Source organism: Haemaphysalis longicornis, unplaced genomic scaffold, assembly GCF_048455015.1.
Source record: "Haemaphysalis longicornis isolate Haplotype H1 unplaced genomic scaffold, Haemaphysalis longicornis Haplotype H1 scaffold_133, whole genome shotgun sequence".
Taxonomy (NCBI): Eukaryota; Metazoa; Arthropoda; class Arachnida; order Ixodida; family Ixodidae; genus Haemaphysalis; species Haemaphysalis longicornis.
In genome coordinates, this window is record NW_027526239.1 from 211,409 (window position 1) to 228,654 (window position 17,246).

A 17,246-nucleotide genomic window follows, 5' to 3' on the forward strand; every position below is an offset into this window, starting at 1 on the left:
GATTGGCCTTGACTGTGCTGTGGATAATTAGTGGACTCGGCGATATTTTTGCAGTGCATGTTTCACTTTTATCAGCACTCGCATCAAGGATTTACTGGAGCCATAATTTTTTTGTCGTTTTGAAGAACAATAAACGTGCTTCTTCTGTTTTTACGCTGGTGTTTCTTCCCGAGCATCCAGCCAGTAGTTATCCAGAAGCGTACCGCCACTCACCGCGTCCATTCCTGATCTGGATGCTGGAAAGAAATTTTCGTGTTCCACACGAGGCTTCATTCGCATACGGCGATGTAGTTGGTGCCATTGAATTTGTTCCTCTTCGTTGGGCAATTTCCCACCGTACTGTTAGCCGGACAAGCATAACACTTCTGGCGGAATTGTACTGCAGGTGAAAATTCAGTGGTGTGGTGTTCGGAAATAAAACTTTCCAATGACACCCACAAGCTAACAGATAAAACGCAGACCAAATGCAAGTTGTCCACGGTCATTTGAACCTCAACTGAACTGTGTGGTATGTAAACAGCATTTCGAAGGCCCATACGCTCACAGGGGACCGGCCAAGTAGCTAGCTCTAAACCGAGATGAAGTTAGAAAAGAGGTTTTTAACACAAAACCACTTATCGATACTATCCTTGCCTGACTGAAAGCACCTCAAAGAACACTCTTAAATACATTACGCTAAACTGTGCACATCTCAAGCGTGAAACGCACAAATTCTGCATGCCCACACATTTTATTGCAGGTGGAAAACTGCTTTATATAGGTTCAGTCAAGTACCGGCATTACTTGATTTTATGGCTTGAATTTTAAGTCCGCCAGGGTGCAAAGTTACATGCCTCAATTTCCGGGTAACTACGGCGAAATAATAATGGTCCAGACAGGTCGACTGCAAACCAAAATCCCCTACAACAGATATATAAGCAAATGTTTAAACGAAGGCCCAATGGCAACCTTCATACAAATACACGTCCAGTGGATTACATTAATAACTGTATTTCTGACCCTTTCCATCCCACACGGGCTAGGTAAATGTGCCTGCTTTCCATGTGTTTTCGGGAATTATGTCTCGCACCAAGGTTTCAGTAACTACATTGATATTTGAGGAGCTTTTTTAAATGAGTGAAATCCCCCTCAACAAATTTCAAAACAAATTTGTTACCGGACCTAAATACAATGATGGAAAAGCTATTACGTGATGTGTTTTACATGTCAGTTAGGAGAACGTAACATTGACAGCGTTGCATTTAGGTCCGCTAACAAATTATTTGCTTGTTTATGAAATTTTGTTGAGGTGGACATGTCTCCTTAAAAAAACACGTCCCAATTTGTTGTTTAGATGTGAGCGCTTTAGCGCAAAAAATTAGAAGAAAAAAGAAGATGGAGGTACTGGGTATCGATCCCAGTACCTCTCGCATGCTAAGCGAGCGCTCTACCATCTGAGCTACACCCCCGTGGTGGAAACGTGGAAACGGACCCCGTTAGGTGTGCGTGGCGTCCCCTGGGAAACTAGAGCACCCGACGAGTCACTGAAGCAGCTGCTGGAGACCGGTTTCCGCATCGGCTGGGCATTTCGCATTCCGCGCACACGAACAGCGCAGCACTACGTCGGTACAAGCGCATTTTACTTCGCCGTCAAAACGTGGTCAGGTTTGCAGTTTGTCAATGAAACACAATCACAAGATACCTGATGCGGTTCAATTTTTAACTTGACCACGAGATGCAGAAAACATGTGAAGTGCCTGAGTCCCTGGACTGTATATTCTGCCTTTCCCGGGTTATAGAAGAAGTCAAATTTGATTTCAACCCTTTTCTCCAGTGAACCCCAGTAACAGAACTGCATCGCCTGCAGTGAACTCAGTAAGGTGTAGCCACCTGAGGCTTAGTGTGTCGATACCTGCGCTTACTAGGGAACACTGGTTACCAGTGGGTCGGCCCTGGTTACCAAGGAGTAATCGGCCACGCTTTCTACATGGTTGGGTTACAAATAATTGACCCATCAGTGAGAACCGCCGGTGATCCAAGGGTACACCCATGCAACCACCGGACAACGTAGGCCGTAATACGTACGTCCATCCCGGCTCCACCGGACTTCCGTTTTAACGGCCATTTCAGAGCTGATGGACATACTATGTACGCCCATTCGACGTCCAGATTTAACACTTCCGTACGCCGAATCGGACGTCCGAAATTGGATGCATTATGGATGTTCAGTGTAATTTCCAGGCTCACAAATGCTTTATACACGAGTATGGCCGCACTGATCACCTGGTGACCAACAGGTGACCGACGTGTGCAGCCGACCAAAAAAGTCCAAGGATATGCACAAATGGTCTTCATATTCAACATCGTTACCGGGCATCCACGCAATGTTTAAACTATGTTTCACGCAAGGTAACCTCCTTGTGAACATTCATGGAATATCATTGCTGATGTGTTTAATTACATCATGCGGTGATGCCGTTAGGATGTCATAAATTGATGTTTTTCTTGATATTGAGAACTGGAATTTCTAACGGTGTCTACAAGGACTCCGACACCACTGCCATGCCGAATTGCATGTTAATTCGAAAGCCCTCTTTCACTCCTGTCTTCTCCACAACTTCAAAACATTTTCTCTGTTTCGTTTCTGGCGTGTATACCGTGTATACAGAAACAAGAATGTGCGGATATTTGATTTGTAATGGAAGTCAACTGTAATAGAGCGCGGAATACGCTGTGTGCTTTGCACGTTTGCTGAGGTTCCCTCCGTTGAAGGAACAGGCTTCCTCGCTCCGGCGTTCAAGATGGGACCCACTGAGACTCGAGCAGCACCTCGCACGCACCACCAGTACATCCTAATCCTTCTTTATCCAAGCCCCTGAGCTATGGAATTCCTTGCCAGTCGACGCTAGGAGGGCCCAAAGTGTCGGTGAATTCAAAGATTTGGTGCGGTACAGAGATGTGTCAGCAACTGCACTGCACCTCCCCTCACCCGTATATACTACTGTATATATAACTATAACTCCCCTCATCTGTATGTATGTTATAATCATTTTCACATGTCCTGTGTATTGTTAACATACAGCTGAGGAGGCAGCCAGCACTCTGGTGTATGGGCTCCTGCCTTTTGGCTGCCTCTGGCTCTCAGCTGTATGGAAGTTATGCCAATAAACTCCTAGAGAACCTATTGAACCTATTAAATACAAAGTTTAAACTAGTGGTTTACCCTTCAGGAACAGACACAACAGGTATGCACAAATCAAAGCATATTCAACATGCCTTCTTTCACGCAACTCATTTTTTTTACCGTGCAGTGCTGCGATTTTGAGATGAAATTTGTCTTTTAAGGTGAAAGCTGTAAGGATCGCATTCGTCGAAAAAACGACATCTTCGTCGTTTGTTGTTGTTGTTGTCGAGTAAAAAAATGGTCACCGCTGTAACGAGTAAACAACAATTTGCATTTGTTGTTTGCAACACAGTAAACAATAAATGTCGTCGACAGACGATAGCCTTCTGCCGCCTCTGTCACGTACATGCCTCTCTTCACCACCCAGCTCACCTCTCACCGTCTTCCCCTTCCTTTCGATCTTCCCACAATAAGCGCGGAGGGGTTTTCCTAAAGCCCATTCCGCATTCCATTGCTCGCGCCATCTACTGGAACATTTTGTTACTGTAGAATTTGGAACACCGCCACAAGGTTCAGGCTCGCGCAAGCTTTTTTTTATTTTTTGGTCAACATATTGTTTTCAACGAGCAATTCTATTTTTGATCGGAAATATCAAGCACACTTCCGTTTTTCTTTAAAATAACACTGCCAGTACCAGCTGTGCATTTATGTTTTGTCTCAAATGTGCCTTTTTTCTTTCTGCTCAACAATGTTCACAAGTATGGAGTATGTTTTTAGATTTACTGGTTCGGTAAGGCTTTGTATATATCAACCTCTCGTTCAAGAATTCTTTTAACTTTCGGCCGGGTGGCTGAATCGAGGAACAGACAGACAGACAGACAGACAGACAGACAGACAGACAGACAGACAGACAGACAGACAGACAGACAGACAGACATTTTCGGGTTTGAGTGGAGCCCCATGCGTTGCCACCGAACTATCACTCGCAACCACTGGTAGAACAAAAAACTGTTGTCACTGTTGTTTCTTTCTTCGTGGCACATATCCACTGAGGGGATTGGCTAGAAATCGGGAGCTTTTAAGGGCTAATGTGCCCGCTTCACAAAATTTACGAAACTGCTCCTTAGAAACGTGAAAGTTGTAGAATAGAGCTTCTTGCCTCACGCTGTAAGCGGAACAAACTAAAGGGAAGAAAGAATTGCTGCCATGGTATAGCCTGAAAGAAACAGCAATTCGCACCAAAAGGCAACGAAAGCGAAGAAAGACGCAAAGAAGGCGCCGCAGTAAAGACTTTGTTACTGAGTACCGCCTGGATTATACTACCGCCTTCAAAGAACGTAAGAAGATTGAAATGCTCCGAGGTTTTTTTTTCTATTTACATTCATCTTTGCTTCCTAGGCGTGTTTATTGCGTATTCTACCTGCTTTCCTTTTTACTGATTTTGGTCACAGCTTCATGACAACTACAAAAGCTTTTACGTTCGTGATAGATTGCACGTTACTTCCTTTGCTCAGTTTTTGCACTGTCAAGTTTAAACCGTAGTATATTTTAATACCGTTAACTTGCAACCTACGCTACTTTTTGTACTGTCATAGAACAGAATGAAGGGTAGCCACAGGCATAAAAAACTGAAATCCGTAGTTTTTTTTTTTTGTTTTCTCCCATCATTGCGGTATTTGCAGTGCAGCCATCTGGGCATATGCAATTCCCAGAAGGCTGCAGTTTTTCCAAGCTCTCACCTCTTCAGCAGTCAGTTCGTAGAAGCAATTTTCAAAGAAATTGCCATTTTAGAAGTGTTTAATTGGTACCGTTTATTTTTGCAGATTTCAGACGTATGACATGATTCAGCAAGGCTCATCTGGCGAATCTGAAAATTATTCTTAATGAATGCCTTTTTTTCTTTGCAATAACAAACACGGTGTTTGGAGATGTTTTAATGAAACTTGTAACATTAAGAAAATAAAAAGTTGATTTGTTTTAAGGGTAAATAGGTATATTCTATACGTTTTATACTTCGTCTTCCTGCGGGCACAGTCAAGCTGATGATGATGATAATAAAAATGAATAATTCATTGTCAGATTACCCTAAAAATATCTTACAATATGTATAAGTGCCCGAATGTCCTTATAATGCTTCAGCAGGATAGTCAGTCGGGCGAGTTGGTGACTACCATTCTGGTGAAACAGAGCAGCTTCATAAAGGCACAAGAAAAAAGATTCAAACAACAGTACAAGCGAGGGATTAACTGAAGTTCATTGAACAAAGACACACATTTATATCAAAAGGGATTCATCAAGACTGTACATGCGCGCACATTATTTCCATACAAATTGAAACTCACAAAACATGGGTAAAGAACTTTCGTGCTAAATCCTACTAACAATCAAAAAAGGCAAACTCTTTTTCGTGGAACCACATTGATGTACACATTTCTCGCAAAGCCTTGTTTACTGCCTTCATTACTCACGCTGAAGCTGGTCGTAGTCTGTACAAGATGTCGGCTTTTTCAAGTCGGGGCACACATGCGAACGTGCGACCGTTAGTCAGCAACTAAGAGGGTGGAGTTCTAGTTCAGGAATTGAAATGCTCTCTTAACTGCACATTTTAAACAGCGGCCCGTCTGGCGAACATAAGCACGATCACAAGATAACGCTATTTTATGAACAATGCACGTGCAACACAGGGTGTTCTTGAAGATGTGGTTGCCTAGTCTAAAACCACAACAGGAATACCGCAGAAACCTCACAAAAAATTCCTGTCGTACGACAAAAAAACTTTGTTGTGACAACAGAAGTCCTGTTGTTACGACAAAGCCATGTGGTGTTACGACCCACATTTCTGTCGTAACGACAAAGTCAATTTGCTCAACGACAAACTTTCCTGTAGTCACAAAAGAACTGCCATTTACGCAATGGGTAACAACATTCAAACCATGTGCAACTACTGACGGAACATCAGGACCACGACAAGAAAGGAATTCGGCACGACTGACCACCAGAATTAGGACAGGAATACGGCACACGGCAGAGCATCATAATCACGATATGACAACAATACGACAAGACGACAGTACGACACGCGAAAATACGACAAACTACAGAAATTTTTCTTGTCGTCATTTTCGACTGGGTGACCGAGAATATTTTAGATATAGCTGATTGTGTGCTTGCTTCCCTTGTCTACAAATGCACGGACTCTACGTAGTTTATTCGGTGGTGAGATGGCAACCTGCATTCCATACCTGGCAGCTACCTTTTTTTTACCCGAGACTGGTCCTGTGAATGTAAGGAATCACACCGTACTTGTTTTTTGCGGCTGTACTTTATTATACGCCGCATCATTGCATGAATTAGGTTCAGCATGACGTAGTCAGCATATCTGTGAAATGGTTGTAGAATGTTTAAACGCCATTTTAAGGACGTCCTGTGGATATCAGGAGAACGTATTTTGGGCGTTCATTGTAAGGCAAAGGGGATATTGCCTGGGTATCCGGTGGATTAAAATTAGATATTCATGAACATCCTCTCGGCATTGAATATCGAGGTAGTCCCATCGAATGCAGGTCCACGAGATGTGTTTTGGTTTTGAAGAGTAAAGGCAAGCAGCAGGTCAAGGCAGGATTTTTAGTAATTTGCTGGGTCACAGCGTAGTGGTTAAAGAAACATGGAGGACTTCTGGTGGGTCGGTGTGGGTCCGCTAATAATATAGGGCAAACAGTCTATAATATAAGTCATTAGGTGTTCAGCGGCGAAGAGAATTGTACTAGAGGAACTCCACTTTCAGCCATAAAAATGTGCGCACACAAGTCGAAAAAACGTAGAACAAGGCCCGTCATTCGAGACTTGAAAATGGGGAGGCAACTGTTGGTTTGCAACTCACGTCGCCGTCTTTTTAAGACAGGTATAAAGTTACGACGTGCGTGCACGGCAACTCGTCTCATGCTCCCCAGTACAACAGCTCACGACTTTTCGTGCGAGTGTGGAGAGAGAGAGAGAGAGAGAGAGAGAGAGATAAAAAGAAATGGCTGCGGCCTATAGCTCAGCTAACTTTGGATAGGCGAAGCAAAAGCTTGGCTTAGTCTGGTTGAGTCTTGGTTTCGCTTGATTAACCTTTGATTTAGCTGTATTGCCGACCACGTCTGAAAGCAGTTCGGTTCCGTGCAACGCTCACAGAAGAAGGCCGGGCGAACGCACCGTTCCTCTTCACCGGGCGCGAGACGAGTCACGTTGCCCGAGACATGGAGGAAAGGCCCGAGACAACCCAGCGCCGCATACATGGGAAGCTGCGGTGGTGGTCGGCTGCCTCGGCCGCAGCGACGGCGGCGGCGGCGACCGCTGCTCGTTCTGCGCAGAACGACTGAAAACGTGGCCTTGTGCGCAGCGCCGACAGCGGGCCCGGCGAATCGCGCGATGCGCTTCGAGGGGTGTGTTGCCTGAGGTGTGTCTCCGGTCAAAAGGTCACCTTGCGCATTCTCCGTGAAATCGCGGGACGAAAGTAGTGGAGCTTTGTTTTAAAACTTGATTTAACCAAGGGTTAGTGCAGCTTGGTGGCCGAAGACCGTAGTACTTCGGCGACTGTGGCTGCCCGACCCGTGAGCGACTTTTGGAGATCCAGGTTTGAGCAACCCAGCGCTGCTTCCCATTGGTCGACGGTGGTGATGAGAGGGAAGGGGTCAGATTTGCAGGCCCACATAGGCTGTTGTGATGTGGCCCGTCCCCCGCAGTGCTGGAAGAGTGTTGTGGGATACAGTGAAGGGTGAATGTGATGAAGTACGGCTAAACAGGGGATGAATTCAGTTTGAAGCTGACGCCAAAGTCGTTCCTCTTCCACTGATGGGATCGGTGGGCGGGAGGGTATTTGCGGCGGGAGAGGCGGTAATGTTCCGTGATATCTGTGCGCATGAGTAAAGTATCACGGGTTGATCTGGCTCCATGGGAGGCAGTGCTGTCATCACCGCCCCGGGAGATGAGAGCTCGAGCGTCGGTGTGTGCCACTTCATTTCCTCCAATACCCGGGGGGGGGGGAACCAGATCAATTTTACAGGATCTGTAGGTAGTTTTTGATTAAGAATTTGGTGAGCCTTAGGGCGAGATCTGGCCTTTGGCATAATTTGGAACGGCCGTTTTCGAATCTCAGAATATGAATCGGGGGTTGGCCTATGTGCGCAAGCTGTCTAGACGCATATCCATCGTTGTCTGAAGTGTTCGTCTGCAGAAGAGCTTCGGGCGCATCACGCAACGCAACAGGCGAACTAGAATGAATAGCCCATAGCTGTCGTTGATTTGATGCCACTGCATTATCATCTGCCATAATTTGGTTCCTTCCTTCGGTATTAAATGAGCTTCAGTTTCCTTACTTCCCTCTTTTTCCTCTATTTACACTCTTGTTTTTATTCTTTAAACCCAGGTGTTTCTTTTTCTATGTGTAGAGTAGCTAACTGAGCATACCATTTCCACCCCAGAATTTATGTGCTCGCTTTCTTTCCTATTAAAGTCCCCCACCTTGAGCCCAGTGCTTGCGACCTTTCTGCGAGGAAAAATTTTTTTGTCCACAATAAGGAGGATAGAGAATAAACCAGTAAACTAAAAACAAGACACCGACCTAGAACTTCCGAGACTTGTGATTACGAAGGAACAAACGGCTAACACGAACACAAAATTTCAAGCGTGACCGTTCGGGAATCCAACGCATCCCTGGGAACGTTAATCGCTCGTTTGCCACTCTCCCTTCGGTGTACACACACGGATTACGTGCCGCAGCAAGGGGCTTTGTGCAAGGGCGGCGAAAGTGAAACACTATAAGAGGCAGTTGCAGCGTGGCCCCAGTCACCCCTGAAGAAGAAGCCGAGCGGGCTTCTAAACGTCGGGTTTTTGTCTATGTATTGGTTGGAGCATAATTAAATCTCAGTTCAGTAACTTCCCAACCAGACAGAAGTCTGCCAAAATGTTTGCCTTCAAAACGCGCTTGTATCTTTAATCGCTCAGTTATTTCACGCATCCCGTTGAACTAAGCGTATTTCGGCCGATAAGTGTGCACACCCAAAAAACGTTCCCGCATCTGCTTTGAATCTCTAGCGCATTTACAGGGCGTTTTTTTTTTTTTTGCCCCATCACGACTTCACTGGACGGCATGTTAATTTCGGTTACATATTTCCCTTTCTTTTCCGCAAACACCACTTATCAGCAGCACAGTGCCCGTCGTACGTATATCCTGACCCTCTGCTGTATTCTTTAGTACATTGTTATTCGCCTATATGGCAAAGGTGCACTTCAGGCCCAATCGCCACTCCACCGAGCAGATATGTTTTATACAGCTTTGTTGACACAACAGCGACACCAGGAAAAGGGTGACGTGTCAACAAAACTGTATAAAATGCGAAGAGGCCGTCAGCAATGCCCTCATTTGAAGCCGACCATGCCAAGCGTTCCGGAGGAAGACCGACTGCGCATGATCCACCTCTTCTAAGAAGGTATTAGGCAGCACGATATTGCGAAAGCCACAGGACGACCACTATCAGGACCGTACCCAGAGGGGGGGTTTGGGGGTTCGAACCCCTCCCGAAATCTTTTCCAGGCAGCGCGTAAGCAATACTTACTGTTGCTTTCGGCAAAACTACCCCCTTCCCGAAACCCATAACCCCCTCCGAAAAAAATTTCTGGCTACGGCCCTGACCACTATGCACCGTGAATCGCATCCTGCAAGCGTTCCGCAATGAGGGCCGGATCGACAATCTTCCCCGAAGACGCAGACCACGGGCTACCACAAGTGAGCAAGACATGCTAATCGTGGCCGCCGCGGCAGTGAAGCCGTCCCTGACGTCTAAACAAAGCAATTGTGAGGTCGACCTTTCGGCAAGCACGAAAACTGTTCGACGCCGCTTACATGATGTGCGGCTACGAAATTGTGTCCCTCCTAGAAAGCCCAAGCTATCCGAAGCGAACAAGCTTGCGAGACTGCTTTTCTCAGAAGACCACGCAACCTGGACGGCGGAAGACTGGAGCTGTGTTCTCTTCACGGACGAATCCACATTTTCAAGCCGTTGGGACCAGCGCCAACGCATTTGGAGGGCCGTGAACACCTGGGATGAGTGATGCAAATGTTTTTCCTTTTCTTTTAAAAGGAAAAACATTTGCATCACTCATACCAAATGTTTTTCCTTTTCTTTTAAAACTTCGCGGCGCGCCTTTTCGAGAGCATTCCTCGACGTGTGGCGTCTGTTGTGTCTGCCAAGGGGGACTTCACCAAGTATTGAAGTGTCTTAAAAAGGCTCCCGCCACTGCCTTTGCTGTCCATAGACTGCTGCCTATCCCGGCGACTGTTTGCCATGACACGTGCATTTTTACCATTTTTTTTGGAATAATGCCACGGCTAATTGGCAGTTTTCGGGTTGTCGCTCACCGTCATCTCATTTGTTTTTGTTGTTGTTGGCACAAATCACATGCTTCGATCTGTATGCCTCGGCACTGTGCGGCTGCTACCTGTCCGAAATAAACCAAGTTACGGCGTCGTTGCCAATGGGCTAATTTATTTTCTTTTGGTCTTGTGGCATGCATGCGACGCCTCAGGATCAACTCCTGACTGCACTAAACATGGCTTTGGGCCAGTCCCAATGGTCATCGTTTGTTCGAGTCACTGCGGCACGCACGCGCAGCTATGTGACGCTGGCAAAGGCGGGGAGCGGCCGATCGTGGGCGCCGAGCGCTGAGTAACCGCACTTGGGGGGCGCTGCGATCGCCGGAGCGTTCGGACGGGATTCACATCGGCTCCGCAGGGAATGCTCTTTTTCGGCGGTTCATCAATCCCAGGTGAATTAATTTTGTCAGGTGCTCATTCTACTAAGTGAGTGGAGCAATTTGATACCTAAGTTGGGTCGGAAGACCCATTTTTAGAGTAATTAGGACAGTTTAAGTGGCTGAGGCGGGGGCGACCCCGCTAAGCCTAACGTCGCCAACGTGCTCCGGCCATGTGCTCGGTCGGGGAAACGCAGTCCGAGGCCTTGATGGCCTCGCCTGAAGTCTTCATCGACCAAGGTGGAGAAGTGCAAGTGATCCAGGGCCCTTTTCAAGCTATGGATACTTCGTCAGCCGAAAATTACGAGGTTTCCGCGCAGACCCGGGGTACAGACCAGCTAGGCCTAACCACCACCGGTAAGCGCGGAAGGCAGCCAACGGAGATCGACGGTCAAGGAGAAGCGGAATCCGCCTCGACGAGCCTCGAGAACGGTGTTTCTACCGGGAACGGTGCCGACGAGGACTTTCTGTGTTCTGACTATGACCGGGATCCAACGAACTCGTGTGCGGGGTGGATCGTTGTCGGTTCACGAAGACGCCAGAAAGCCACTACGAGCACGGGAACCTCTCCGCAGCGAGGATCGCCGTCTGAAGGTAAGCCAGGCAGGGCAGCCTCGGCTTTGATCACTAAAGCTAAAGAGAAGAGACGAAAGGAGCTAAAAGCTCAATACGTCGCTAAAGTCAACGCTAGTATGGCAAAGGCAGCTAGAATGCCCATTTTCGCCAAGAGAAGCGAACACCGCGTGGTGATAAGACCACGAGGAGGACTCGCAATGAACAACGTTAAGCTCTCTGAGCTAAGAGCGGCCGTAGCGAAAGCAGCGGGACTAACGATGGAAGAAGTGCAGGACGACTCGATCGCCCCGAACTTCGCACAGAACATTGCAGTGTTGAGTACACCCAGCGAAGAGAGATCCTTTAGATATGGATCGATCAGAAACATTGTATTGGGAGACCGCACGTATGAAGCATACGCTTACAAGTGCACTCCAGAAAACACCGCGAGAGGTGTGATTAGCGGCGTAGGAGTAGACGAGACGGAAGAGAACATCACTCGCAGTCTCGTAAACAAGCAGAACCCCAAAATTTTGGCGGCCCACAGGCTCGGTAGAACCGAGTCGGTGGTAATACTTTTCGACGGAGATAAAGTCCCGTATTACGTGAAGTACGAAGGAGTAGTAGCGAAATGCACGTTGTACAGGCAACACAGAGAGGTTTGCGAAGTGTGCGGGAAAGTCGGGCACAGGAGAGACGTTTGTCCAACGCCACAAGTTAAGGTGTGTTTTGCATGCGGGCGGAACAACCCCGATGAAGATCACGTCAATTTCTGCAAACCGAGATGCAAGCTTTGCGGTGGAGCCCACCCTACCGGAGCAGGAAGCTGCAAGAACAAGTTCAAGGTCCCGCCACAGATAAGGGCTCGCTTGGCTGAGAAGAACAAGCGAGAAGACAAGATGGCGACGGGCAAGATGGCCATGAAAAAGGAAACGACCTTTTCCCGCCAAATCGAAAGAAGCTCCAGAAAGCCGGAGAAGATTCGAGAAGCCCCCCCACAGCAACAAAGGGGAAGGAGCAAGAGCAAAAGTAGGCCAGAGGGTATGACGTGGGCTGACGTCATAGCCGAAGGGAACGCGCGCAATAGGAGGGACAAGAGTGCAGGCCCCGCCCAGAGGCCACGCTCGGTTTCCAAGAGCGACAGGAGGGAGAGAGCCGAACCCGACAGCGGGAGAGGAGGCACTCCTCCGGCAGCAGCTGTGCCGGCAGAAGGCAAAAACAACAAGAATATGGCAAAGAGCCAGGTGGCGGACAAGAAAGAAGAAGCCCGAGAAACAAAGACGGAACTCTCGAAGATCCAAAGAGAGCTACAGGAGATGAAGGTCGTTGTAGAGGCCCTACAGCGTACCATCCATCAACAACGAGAACACATCAACAAACAGGACATCTTGATAGCCAAACTCCGCAAGGGGGAGCTGGACAATGAAAGCGGCGACATGGAGACTCAGGAAGACTCCACAGACGGGTCAGAGGAGGAACCTCCTATGCGCCCAAGACCAAAGAAAGCCAGAAAGGGCGGAAGTTCCGGAGGGAAGCTAGAACCGGCCGCGAACGGAAACGAAACAGCCATTCAGGAGGAGATCATTCCTGAAGAAAGCGAAAAGGACGGAGAGTCGTCATCGGTACAGTCCGAGGAGAACACACACAGCATAAGAATAGCCCGGAGCCCGATAGGCTATGCTGGACTAAACAACAGAATCGCAAGACTGGAGATCATTTACAAGAAATGGGACAGAAATCTCGACGCTATGGAGCAGAGAATCATCCAGAGGTGTACCCAACTGGTGCAACAGCAAATCGCTCAACAGTTTGAGCAGCTTCAAAAGCAGGTGACGTGTCAATTCGACAACATGATGCGTCAAATACGCGAGGTCCTCCCAAACACTAACGATGGATCGTCGTAACTCAATAAGAGTATGGCATTGGAACGCCAATGGCTTCCGACGCCGCAGGGCGGTCCTACAGCAACACATCAGAATGCTGGAACCGGACAGGAGGCCAGACATAATCGCACTACAGGAAACCCACATGGAGCAGGAACCAAAGCTCCTGGGATACAAATCGCACTTCTGCCCCCCCTCCAACCGGACGGCCGGGAAAGGGGCAGCACAAGGGGTATGCACCCTCATCAGGAAGGGGCTAGCATACACGGAATACCCACAGTTTCTTGGGGACAAGAACATGGCGATGGAGACCTGCGTAACGGAGATAATCCTCACGGGCAAAGGGTCGTCACGCCGGAGAGAAAGCAGGAAGACCAAGACGTCCTTTCTGCTGGCGAACGTATATAGTAACCCGTACGATCGCAAACAGAAATTCAAGTCTCTGTTTGGGAAGATCAGAGCAACGCAAGAGCTGGCCAAGAGAGAAATGGCCGGCACGGGCAATGCCATAGCGCTGGTGTGCGGCGACTTCAACGCTAGCCACCTGGAGCTAGCGTACAAACGCACGACGGCCAAAGGCAGGGACTTGCTTGCGGACGCCGCGGATGCAGGCTTCACCCTGCTAACGAACCCGACGCAGCCGTCGAGGGTAGGCACGTCGGTAGCAAGCGACACTAACCCAGACCTGGCTTTCGCACTGGTTCCCGAGGGAGGAGCGGCCAGGTGGAACAACACCGGCCACAACCTCGGCAGCGACCACTGTATACTAGAGGTGGAAATCCCGCTGGCCCACGAAAAGGGCCGACGAGGTAACAACAAGGAGCACAAGATCGTGGACTGGGACGCCTTCAGGCAGTTCAAGCCGGGCCGCGTAAGAAACATCGACGAATGGATCAAAAGCCTTCAGAAAGCCGTCGAGGACACGACGAAGACCATCGAATCGGACGAGGAGGTGGAAGCGATAGATTCGCGTCTAGCGCACCTCCTGGAAGCCAGACGGTCGCTACAGATGAGGTGGAAGCGACAACGACACAACAAAAAACTCCGCAAGCGCATCGCGGAGCTCGGGAGAGAAATAGAGAAACACAGCGCTCGACTGTGCAACCTACAATGGTCTGCGCTGTGCAGTAAGATAGACGGGCAACTACACCGCAGCAGCCCCTGGAAACTCCTGAAAACGCTCATGGACGAGACCAAGGGCAGAGAGTTCCAGAGCACGCGCATGACACAAATTCTCCACACCATGGCCAGGAGGCTAGGAGAAGAAGAAATGCATAAACAGCTAAACGACAGATACCTTCCGGAAACGAAAAGGGAACAACAAGAGGACTACGATGGCCCTCCAAACGCACATCTGGACCGGGACATTGAAGAATGGGAGGTACGTCGGGCGACGCAAGCCCTCAACGGCAAGTCGGCGGCGGGCCCGGACGGTGTTTCGAACAAGACCCTTCGAAACCTCAACGACGAATCCATCACGGAGCTCACGATATATTTTAACAAGTGCTGGAGGAACGGAACTCTCCCCAAGGCGTGGAGAACGTCCAAGACAATTCTCCTGCCAAAGCCGAACAAGCCACCGGGTATAGAGGGGCTGCGACCGATCTCGCTCACGTCCTGCGTGGGCAAGGTCCTGGAGCACGTCCTCAACGCCCGGTGGAACGACTACATGGAAAGGCACGGCTACTACCCCGACACGATGCTCGGATTCAGAGCGAAGTTGGGGACGCAAGATGCCATGCTACTTCTACAGAGAGAGGTACTAGACCCCCCGGGAGGCGTCCCTGGCAAGGACAACCGAGCCATCCTGGGCCTAGACCTTCAGGCGGCCTTTGACAACGTCAAACACTCGGCAATCCTCAAGCAATTCTCTCGTCTAGGCCTGGGCGAAAGATCTTACAATTACGTCCGCGCTTTCTTGTCGAATCGCACGGCAAGACTGTCGCTGGGAGACAGAAAGCTCGAGGAAAGAAGACTCGGAAGCATAGGAACACCGCAGGGCTCAGTGATCTCGCCGTTCCTATTTAACACGGTGATGATCGAGGTCGCCAAACGGCTGAAGGCGCTGGGCCCCGACGTCCGTCACTGCATATACGCAGACGATGTCACAATTTGGGTGACGGGAGGGAGCGACGGGAAAATCGAATCGGACCTTCAGGAGGCGGTTAGAGCGGTGGAGTCTGCTCTTTCGAGCACAGGCTTGCGCTGCTCACCGCAAAAATCGCAGCTCCTGGTGCTGCCGCCACCGGGGCGATACAGGAAGACGGCGGCGCAAGAGGCGGCCAAGAACATCGCCTTACGAACGGAAGACGGCGAACTCATCCCGCACGTCCCCGGCATCAAGATTCTCGGCATGCACGTGGACGGTGTCCAAACCAACACCACGGCGCTGAGAAACACGATCACGAAAATCGGAATAACGACCCGCTTGGTTAAGCGAGTGTCGTCGAGATACAACGGCATGAACGAGCGAGGGCTCTTGCGCCTTCTGCAGACCTTCGTCGTTAGCCAGGTCGCATACGCAGGAGCCTTCCACCGATGGACGAGATCGGAGGAGGGCAAGATCGACGCAGCCATACGCAAAGCGTACAGGAGCGCCCTGGGACTTCTCCCGGGGACGAAGACGTCGGCCTTGCTGGATCTGGGAGTGCACAATACACTCTCGGAGATCAGCGAGGCCCAACGCATGTCCCAACTGGTGCGGCTGAGCTGCACGAGAACGGGCAGGAGCATCCTCGACATGGCTGGCATCAACCCGCCCAAAGGAGGGGAGAACAGCGACACGAGCGACAGAATACCGCTCGGAGACGAGGAGGCGAGGGGAATCATCGTGTTCCCTATGCCGAAGAACGTAGACCCGGAGAGGGACAGGGAAAGGCGCCTAGCAAGGGCGACAGCCCTGGCCAGGATCTACAGACACGACGACGCCGCGGCCCACGTGGACGTGGCGAAGTACCCGACTACAGCGAACGCTTTCACCGTAGCGGTGGTGAGATCGTCCACGGGCGAGCTGATCAACGCCGCGTCGGTGAGGGCGAAGACCCCGGGCCAAGCCGAGGAAGCGGCGATTGGCCTGGCGCTGGCGACACCCGGCGTCAAGACGATCCTGAGCGATTCAAAGACGGCGATCAGGAATTTTGCAAGGAGTACGGTATGGGAAGGAGCGGAACGAATCGTGAGACTCGGACGGGCCTCGCGGGATCCGCGAGCCCACAGCCCCGTAACGACCATCAAGTGGTTTCCGGCTCACATGGGCCGGCTGGAAAACGTCGAAAACCGCAACGACGACGCAGACGCTGCAGCCCGCGAGCTCTCCATGTGCCGGGCCGGCGAAACGCAAGTCACCGCGGATCCTGACGAAGAAGCAACGAGCGCCGTCCTGACGGACTACGGGGATATCCTCAGAAGACATCGGGAGGCGAGGAGGGAGTACCCGAACCCGCATCGAGACCTCTCTCGAGCGGAGACGGTGCTCCTAAGACACCTGCAAGTGAAGTGTGCTTTGACTCCCGCGTGGGCCAGGCACGCGTGTCCCGAACTTTTCGTGAGTGCTGTGTGCAGTGTATGTGACAGTGAACTCGCGACTCTGTGCCACATCACTAGGTGTGGAAGAACTGCTAACACGGGCGATCCCGCACGGGGCGAGGAAGCCGAAGACTGCGTGGCGGGAGCCGGGGTGCCAGGAGACCGGCTCCCGGAGGGACTAGAGCGGTGCATTCGCTCGGACAATTACCACCAGCAAAAGTGGGCGATCCAGCAACTCGAGGAGGCTCTGGCAAGACAGAGGAGAACGGGAGACCACACGCCGGACTCACCGGCAGCGGGACCCAAATACCCCTGTCAAGGCACTCCCCTCCCTCGAGTCCAAGGCCCGGTGTGACAAGAGACTTTATTCGAATCACACTAGAGTCGTA

The 17,246-nt window shown here is 50.1% G+C and overlaps 1 non-coding gene across 1 annotated transcript; it reads right to left on the reverse strand.

The window, feature by feature from the left end:
* Positions 1 to 1,375: 1,375 nt before the first annotated feature.
* Positions 1,376 to 1,448, reverse strand: Trnaa-agc (transfer RNA alanine (anticodon AGC)). The gene has a single exon. It is a non-coding gene; the product is annotated as a tRNA-Ala (tRNA).
* Positions 1,449 to 17,246: the final 15,798 nt, after the last annotated feature.